Genomic DNA, 10000 nt, shown 5'->3' on the forward strand with positions numbered 1-10000 from the left:
CACGTAAAAGAACCCACGGCAACAAAGGGATTGTTCCTGGCAAAATTCTGTAGGAAAATCCACTTCGACAGAAAAAAACAAAATATTAATAAAACTGCACGCAAGAAAAAATACAAAAAAATGGGTGGCGCTGTAGTATAGCGACGCGCTCTCCCTGAGAGAAATCTGTTGTGATAAAAAGAAATACAAATACAAATACATGCTGTACACAGGACCTCGGTTTATCGTCTCATCCGAATGACTAGCGTCCAGACCAACACTCAAGGCCTAGTGGAGTGGGAGAAAATACTGGCGACTGCCGGTGTGATTCGAACCAGCGCGCTCAGATTCTCTCGCTTCCCAGGCGGACGCGTTACCTCTAGGCCATCACTCCACACGAGTTAACCTACCTCGCCGTGACGTCAGAAATAGGGTGAGTGAGGTTGAGCAACAGTGACAGACAAAACTGACAGACATAGACAGAGACGGAGAGACAGAGAGAAACAGTGCCTTCACTTATATACCCCGCTAGCTAAGACTGACTCGTGTATGTGAATATGCATACGCGCGAGCGCGTGAGAGAGAGAGAGAGAGAGAGAGAGAGAGAGAGAGAGAGATACAGACAGACAGAGAGACAGACAGATACACATAGAGACAGAGACAAAGAGTGCTTACACTTATACATTCCGTTAAAACTGACGCGAGTATATCCGTGTGCGCACGCGCACAAGTGTGTGAGTTTGATATATGTGAACAAAATGAAACGAAACAAATTTTAAAAACTATAAGCAAAAACGAATGAAAATAAAATACAACCAAGTAGAAAAATAGGTAAAAAGATACAAAGAAAAAAACTAAATAAACATAGACGTATATAGAAAACTAGTATTTGAAATAAAATGAGAGTGAAAATGCACTACGTTCTGCGAACTTGTGCACACTCATACATGCGTGCACACGCGCAAACACGCTGTCCGTCTGTCTGTCTGTCTCCCTCTCTCTCTCTTCCCTTCTTTCTGCTTGTTTTATTCTTCCTGCTTTATTCTCGGTCTGTCTGTCTGTCTCTCTTCCCTTCTTTCTGCATGCTGTTTTATGTTCTGTGGTTGTTTTATTTTCTTCCTGCTTTATTCTCTCTCTCTGTCTCTGTCTCTGTCTCTCTCTCTCTCTGTGTCTCTCTTTCCTTCTCTCTGCTTGCTGTTGTATTTCTTGTGTTTGTTCTTCCTGCTCTCTCTCTCTCTCTCTCTCTCTCTGTGTATTTTATTTTTTTCTCAAGGCCTGGCTAAGCGCGTTGGTCAGGCATCTGCTTGGCGGATGCGGTGTAGCGTATATGGATTTGTCCGAACGCAGTGATGCCTCCTTGAGCTACTGATACTGATACACGTGCATCCAAAACTTATAGAGGTCGTTGAGCTTGCATTAAAATTCATGACTTATTATATCCCTCTCTCTCTCTCCCTCACACACACACACACACACACACACACACACTTAAATCATTGCTGTAACCGCAGAAATATCTCACTGTCCACGATAATTTCGTAACTCTCTTATCAACACTTGAGTGCTTTTTGGACTGTACAGCTGACCAGTACAACATTGCCCTTCAGGCAGCACTGGACAAGCACACCCCTGCATCTCGTTGCAGGGTGTCGTCCAGGAAGGTGTGTCCATGGTTTGGGTTTCTTGGTGAGGAACTGCTATCAGCGAAGAAAGAGAGGCGACATGCGGAAGCATAGTGGAAGGTATCTGGCTTAACTGTCTAAAAACAAATCTACCAGAAAGCCAAGAACTTTGTTACCTTTCTTGTGCACAAAGCCACTGTTTTTCAACACCAAGATCTCCGAAGCTAAATCAAGCAAAGAACTATATCGCATTACAAATAAACTTTGTGGCAGAACAAAATCTCCTTTGTTTCCTTCTATCTATCCATTTTCAGTACTGCCCATGCCCAGTGTCTTCTCAGATTTTTTTCTGCTAAAAAATTGTTAACCTCAGGAAAGAACTGGATTCAGTCAGTTGTGTCACATCATTTGGGAAAAGAATTTCAAGGTGTTCCTTTTGTTGCTTTCACACCTGTTTCAAAGACAGATGTACTGAGTGTGTTGAAAAAGTCTGCTCCAAAAACATGTGACCTGGATCCCCTTCCCACACCACTACTGTATGAGTGTTTCGATGTTGTTTTGCCTGCACTTTCAAAAATTATAAATGATTCTTTGATTTCTGGTGTCTTCCCTGATGTATACATAACTGCACTTGTTAAGCCCATGCTAAAGAAAGCCACTCTGGATTACAATGACCTCAAACGTTTTCACCCTGTATCCAACCTTGCTTTTGTGTCCAAAATTATTGAAAAAAGTTGTTTTCTCCCAACTTTCAGACCATTTAGCATTAAGCAACCTGTTCTCTTCTTTTCAGTCAGCATATAGATCTGCCCATAGCACTGAAATTGCTTTGTAGAAAGTAGTTAATGACCTGTTACTGTCTGTTGATGAAGGTAAACTGTCTGTGTTAACTTTGCTAGATCTGTCGGCTGCGTTTGACACAATAGACCACAGTATACTCCTTTCCAGACTTGAACATGTTTTTTTTTGGATTCACTCAACAGTTCTGAATTGGTTTTCTTCTTACCTATCCAACCGCTTCCAGACTGTCTCTATTAACTTTTAAGTCTGATCCAACTCTGATCTCCTATGGTGTGCGACAAGGCTCTGTCCTGGGCCCCGTTCTGTTCGTTCTGTACACTGCTCCTCTTTCTGATGTCATTTCTAACCATTCTGTTCTTCACCACTCTTTTGCTGGTGATACTCAGCTACAAAAGTCTGTAGTACCAAACCAAGTACATAGTCTGATTCTGTCAATGCAGAATTGTATTCTCGACATTAAATCTTGGATGACATTCAACAAACTAAAGTTAAATGATGACAAAAGCTATGATTATTTCCTATGTAAGAATGCCACAACTACTTCATTTCCTGTGGTTGTTGATGCCACAGTTAATTTTTCTAAATCAGCAAGGAACCTTGGAGTCATTCTTGACTCAAACCTCAGCATGCATGCTCAGGTAGTAAATATGATACGCATAGTCATTTGTGAACTTCGTCGCATCAACTCTATCCGTCAGTACCTTTCTGTTGAAACTACTAAAACTCTTATTAATTTTCTGCTTTTGTGCTGCCACGAATCGACTACTGTAATTCTCTTCTCATTGGCTGTCCACATAATATTTTTCAGCGAACTCAAAAACTTCAAAACAATGCTGCCCGTCTGACTCTCAGGATTCCACGTACTGATCACATGTCTCCTCACCGCCGCACCCTACATTGGCTCCCCATTGAAGCGAGAATTAAATACAAAGTTGCGTGTCTCTGCTATTCTGCATTCCACTCCGCAGGACCTACTTATCTTTCTGACCTTATCAGTGTTTACACCCCCGCAAGAAATCTCCGCTCTTCCTCTGACTGTTGCCTTTTGAAACTTCCTCGTGTCAATACAAGAACCTAAGGTGAACGTTCTTTATTCTTTGCTGCTCCTCACATCTGGAATAACCTTCCTCATCATATCCGTGCATCTGATTCTATTTCTGCTTTTCGCTCATCACTAAAAATTCTTCTTTTTAAAACCTATCTATAAGCACTCTCAGCTTCTTTGTTCTCGAACACAACCCATGTCAGCTCACTTTGGATGTATGAAGAGTGGGAAAAGGAGAGAGAGAGAGAGAGAGAGAGAGAGAGAGAGAGAGAGAGAGAGAGAGAGAGAGTGTGTGTGTGTGTGTGTGTGGGGTGGGGGGGGGTGGGGGGGGGGTGGTGTTGAGAAAGAGTGGTCATGAATGTTTTCTGTAACTTGTAATATTTTTTTCTTTCATGTAAAGTGCTCTGAGCTCTTAGAGAGAAAGGGCGCTATATAAATATACATTATTATTATTGTTGTTATCAATTTCGATCAGAGAAATGTGATATAAATGTGAACAAGAGACACAAAAAGAAGTGTCAAAGAAATGTTCTTTTTGTAATATGATAGAAAACGAAACACATTTTCTGTTTGTTCAAAATACATGTGACCGCGAGAAAAACATGTATCAAAATATTGCAGGAATTTACATGAACACTGTCTGGCACATGATTATGTTGTAAACTGAGGACTTTTTCGCAAATTAAGAAATTTAGCTATGTCTGGGTTGATGCAATGGAAACCAGATAAACTCTAAGCACTGTTCCGTAATATGAGCACTGTCAACAATACGAAAGTAATCATTTGTATTGCTGTTTTGTTATTTGTTTGTCTTTCAGTGGTGGTTTTAATTAGTTTGTTTCCATTCCCTTATCCGCGTGTCCCTAGTGAACAGACCGGTGGCTTCACAGTAAACTGCCTGAAGAGTTCCTGAGTTCTCTCTCTCTCCCTCTCTCTCTCTCGATATATATATATACATATATATATATACATGCATACATATACATACACACACATAATATATATATATATATATATATATATATATATATATATATATATATATATATGTGTGTGTGTGTGTGTGTGTGTGTGTGTGTGTGTGTGTGTGTGTGTGATTCTCTCTGTCTGTCTATCTCTCTCTTTTAAATACTCTAACACTCACAGATAGACAAAGACACACAAAGACACACTCACAAGCATGCGTACGTACATGCGCATATTCGCAAACAATAAATGGATACATTGGTCATTTGAAACTTTTGCAATTACACGCTGGTTGCACACGGGGAATTATCACTGTGGGAAAAGCGAGAACAGAGAATGGGGAGAAAAAACATAAGGAAAGACCTTAAAGACTAAAAAAATAAAAATTTAAAAAAAAGGACAGGAAGATTAGCCACCGTGGTAAAGTGGTTAGCGCCGCGGATTAAGGACTGCGAGAACACGGGTTCGAGTCCCAGCATAGGTGGATTTTTTTCGGCCTATGACCGGCTCCTACCCAGAATTGAGTGTGCTATGGGCTCATGTTGGAACACTAGGTCTACGTAGTCGAAGATCATCCACTCCACAGATGCGTCTCTTTGGAGTTGTTGCTAAAATTTCCTGCCCAGCACTGCAGGTGTGTGTAACTCTCGGGCCTGGTCGCCACCGGCGCATCAATTTATGAAATGAAGCGTAGAACACAGCCTTGTCTCCAGAGGAAGGAAGAAGGTGGCACAATGGTTATGACGCTCATCTGCCAATGCAGAGGGTCCGTGATCCAGGGTCAAGGTTCGAATCTCTCTCTCTCTCTCACCCTTTCTCCCGAGTTTGACTGGAAAATCAAACTGAGCGTATGGTAATTCGGATAAGACGATAAACTGAGGTCCCGTGTGCAGCACGCACTTGGCGCACTGAAAAAGAACCCATGGCAACGAGAGTTTTGTCTTTGGACAAAATTCTGTAGAAGAAGTCCACTCTGATAGGTACACACACACACACACACACACACACACACACACACACACACACACATATATATATATATATATATATATATATATATATATAATATTATATGCATGCACTCAAAGCATGACTGACCGCGTTGGGTTATGCTGCTGTTGAGTTGTCTGCCTAACAGATGAGGTGTAGCGTATATGGATTTGCCCCCGAACGCAGTGACGCCTCCTTAAGAAACTGTAACTGTCTCCATAGCAGCATCACCGTCATCTTCATCGTCATTCATCATCAATATGAGGACTTTGTCCCAGAGTCTGTGGTTCTTCCGTTGCCCTGCTCTCATGATTGCGATCAGTTCTCCATCCACGTCCATAGGCCATGCTTGGAGGGTTTTCTTTCAATGGGGACCGTGGGTGCCCGGCCTTGTAGGAACGTGGTGGCGGTCTTCACTCTGTGGAAGGTGGGGCGGGGAAGAGAAGGGCTGAAAAGATGAAGATGAAGAAGCATCGAATGAATTTTTTTTTAAAAGATAAAAGAAGGAAAAGAAAATATAAGAAAAAAGACAGACAGATTGACAAACAGATACTTAGACCGACCGACAGAAGTCAGACATACATATATACACATACATACATATATTTCGGCCAACAGCAAAGTGAGAGTTGTATGATCAGTAATTCCCAATTGCAATGGGAAGCCATTTACAGCCTAGTCTATGACTCTCAAACTAGGAAGCAAAATTGCACTGGCTGTTAGTGCTGCAGCCTTGGGGGCTAGTTGGCCTTTGGGAACCACCCCGACGCTGACTGTCCTAAAACCCTCTTGGCCGAGAGAGTGGAGGTGTAACACTCTCCACCATAATCAAATTCTAGCCCAGATAGTTGGGACAGCGTTTGCTTCCTCTGCTGTTCTGATAGTCACAGTCGGACATGACTGATTATCATACATATATAAGCCTTCCCTTGTTCCTATCGTACAGAAAAAAAACCCAATGATTTTACCAATCACAAGGTGAGTCGGGTTCTGGGAAAAGACAGATAAGTTTTCATCGAGAAAATAAAATCGAGCCAATCCCAGATATTAAAAAAATTTTTTTTAATTTTAATTCCGTTCAATAAACCAATTAAAAGAGTGCGACTAAAAGGTGTTGGAAGAAATAAGAGTAACACAATCAAAAAGAAAGGAAAAGGGCTATATCAATCGTGGCTTGAAGGCTTCTGACGAGCACACCCACACTACATGTTTCTTCCTCAAGAGTCAGGGCCTTGGCTGCTCGTCTTCGCCCCCTTGTTCATGTGACATCTTAGGGATGTGGTTCGTGAAATTCCTACACCACCTGATTATTGACTGAACCCATTCAACCAAACCATTATTATTTAAACAAAAACGTTTTAACCCAAAATTCCAGAGTGCATAATATTCAAAAATCAATATCACAACATCTTTACGCATATTGTAATAAAACAACAACCAAAACTATCTCATAATTATCATTAAACAAAATAACCCGGACAACCTTTTCCGCTGGGAAAACTCTGTTCGATGCAGTCACAGCCCCATCTTGCTTACTGACAGGCTCCCGGGCCAGATGAAGTCTGGTTCCCTCTTGCTACCAAAGATGCTATCACAGAGAGACACCCCAGAGCCAATGCCTCCAACATACCGTGTTTCCGACGGGTACCCAGTTTGGTACACAGACTTGAAATTTCACATGTCTTTCCATAGCAAGATATGTGTATACTATTCTCAGGGTGTACACATACCTACCTACCTATCTACCTATCTATATGATAGTCGTGTCCGACTACCATCAGAACAGCAGAGGAGCCAACTGCTGTCCTGACTATTTGGGCTAGAATTTGGTTATAGTGGAGAGTGTCTTGCCCACTACATTCCCACTCTCTCGGCCAAGAGGGTTTTAGGACAGTCGGCGTAGGGATGGTTCCCAAAGGTCAACCAGCCCCCAAGGCTGCAGCACTAAGAGCCAGTGCAATCTTGCCTCCTAGTTTGAGAGTCATAGTCCTTCACAAAAAACTAAGTTGTAAATGATTTCCCATTGCAATGGAGAATCCATTGATAACACAGCTCTCACTTTACTGTTACCTACCTACCTACCTACACACACACACACACACACACACACACACACACACTCAAGCGTCCCCTTACGCGACCCCCCCCCCCATCCCCCGTTCCCTCCCTCCTTCAACATCCCCTCCACCTCGCACCCTTCCCTTTCTCCTCCCCACCAAAGCACAAGAGTCCAGTCACGCGGTTTTCATTCAAGCTGCACGGTGAAAACCAGATGGCTTCAAAGAAAAACAACCACAACAACATGTGATGTGGAGGAACACAACAGACTATTGAAGTGCACAGTTTATCATTACCGCGGTATGGCGCAGTACATTCAGAAAACACATGTGGAAGTTAATTAATTGCTGTATCTACATACCAAGCACATGTGAAGAAGAAGAAAGCATTCTTTTGTTACTGACACATAAAAACAAAATTGCTACGCTGGCGGAACTGGCAACACATGGGCTGTTTCGCTTCAACCACACACCCACTCGCCCACCCACACAACAGAGGGAGAGAGAGAGAGAGAGAGGGAGAGGGATCACTCATCCACTCATGAAAGAGCGCTGTGTCCCTTTTGAAACTTATTTACGTTCACAGTGGACCCAGTTCACAGGCCTATGCTGCCAAAACGGATCAAAAACACACAGAACAAACTGGTTGTGCACATGACCCACTCCTGACACTTACCTCAAAACAATATAAATATGTATGCGTAAAAATCAGAAGTTTCCCGTTCTGAAGTAACCCCGAGGACACGCCAGAAACCACGCGATCGCCGCCTTTCTAAGCTGTAGTGGTGAGTTGAACGATCTACTGGCGATCTGCCATTTAAGGTCAACTTGTTTATGGCTGTGGTCTTTTCCGTGAAGGGTGATGTGGTCGAGGCATTGGCCCTGTTCTTTCTAGGCTCCACCTTACGCCATTTTGTATCGTAGTGCTCCACATCCGCTCAAGTAGTGCTACAGATTCCTGCTCGAGCATGCTGAACGACTTCAGTTTCAGGTTGAAAAGTTAGAGCACACAGTACTACTACTACGGCAGAAGATTGCTTGAACGCATCCTCGGTTGTCTTGCTTGCTGTTGCTGGCTTGGCTGGACAAGAGATGTTGCTGAACCACCGGTGTAGGAAACTCTCGGTTGTATCCCTTCCCCCATACCCCCTACCCGGACATGTGTCTCTTCCTAAAATAAGCAAATGAACGAATCGATGAAGGAATGGATAGAATACATTGAATATATATAGAGAGAAGAAAAGTAAACATATTAATAAACAGACAAATAGGTAAATAACTAATATAATGAAGAAATGAATAGATAACAATGAATGAATAGATAGATAGAAAAGTAAACATATCAAGAAACAGATAAATAGGTTACTAACTAATATCGATGAAGAAATGAATAGATAACACTGAATAAATAGACAGAAAAGTAAACATATCAATAAATAGACAAATAGGTAACTAACAAACTAACTATATCATATTACATATCGATATTTAAAAATCTAAATAAGTAAATGAGATCAAATGTGATTTGAAATTCAGGTAATCAGTTAGTCACCACTCCAAGAATGACGAAAGTGCATATATAGATGGAGAAATGAATACTTACACCAATCAATAATTCTAACAGCTATCTCCTTAACAACTGGACAAAAAATGGTTAAATGTGGTAAGCCTAAGTGCAGTTTACATAACGCCACATCGAACAAAAACTCCCGTAAAAGGGTGTGAATCACCTAACATACATCAACCTCTTCGAAAAAAGGAAAAGGATAGAAACGAAACGAAACGAAACGTAAACGTGCATTATCTCAGACAGAATCTCACAAAAGAATGATATAAGATCACTACAACGACTCTCAAAAAAAAAATTCAGATGAGGTGAAATCTGGCAGTGCACTGAATACGATGCTACAGACATACCAAAGAGTCATCCATCACACAGTGGGATCCAATATCCTAACACTGAGATTAAGAATTAGAGATCCCGCATTGCCTAAGGGATGCAAAAACTGTAGATCTTGGTGAGATCTTTTACAGTCATCGAGGAACAGTTATGTTCAGCATACCACACATACAATCGAAAATGGTCTCACTTACACCATACTACACCACAAACCTAATCCAAACCTTCACTTCAATGATAATAATAATCATAATAATGCTAATCTACTACTGCCTCTACTACTACTACTACTACTAAGTCATTTCTGAACGATTTTGCAACTTACCGGGGTTGATAAAACGAAGAGGAGGCAAAACTAACCCCTGACTCCGCTTACCAGCCAGCAGCCAGCGCGTTCTAAACTTGGTGCACAGTGGGGAGCGCTATGATCTTGTCAGCAATGTACACAGAGGTGTCACCACTGACCAGCCAAGAAATGAGAAGGGGTAGAGGGGGATGGGGTGGGAAAGATTCTTGTCAGTGTCTTCTGAGTGACGGGAGGTCAAGAAGAAAATAAATTTGGGGGGGGCATGCGTTTAAGTCATCTTCCGTGCTCAGTGTTTTGAGAAAACAATCGTCCCGTGTGATAGGTGAGCGGACT

The 10000-nt window shown here is 41.9% G+C and overlaps 1 long non-coding RNA gene across 2 annotated transcripts in view; it reads right to left on the bottom strand.

Annotated features, from left to right (window-relative positions):
* Nucleotides 1–5524: 5524 nt before the first annotated feature.
* Nucleotides 5525–10000, bottom strand: part of LOC143293648 (uncharacterized) — a 64207-nt gene continuing 59731 nt past the window's right edge. For both annotated transcript variants that reach the window (XR_013056791.1, XR_013056793.1), the window contains one exon: nucleotides 5525–5851. This is a non-coding gene — a long non-coding RNA (uncharacterized LOC143293648). The remainder of the gene's footprint in view (nucleotides 5852–10000) is intronic.

Source organism: Babylonia areolata, chromosome 1 (genome assembly GCF_041734735.1).
Source record: "Babylonia areolata isolate BAREFJ2019XMU chromosome 1, ASM4173473v1, whole genome shotgun sequence".
Classification (NCBI taxonomy): domain Eukaryota; kingdom Metazoa; phylum Mollusca; class Gastropoda; order Neogastropoda; family Buccinidae; genus Babylonia; species Babylonia areolata.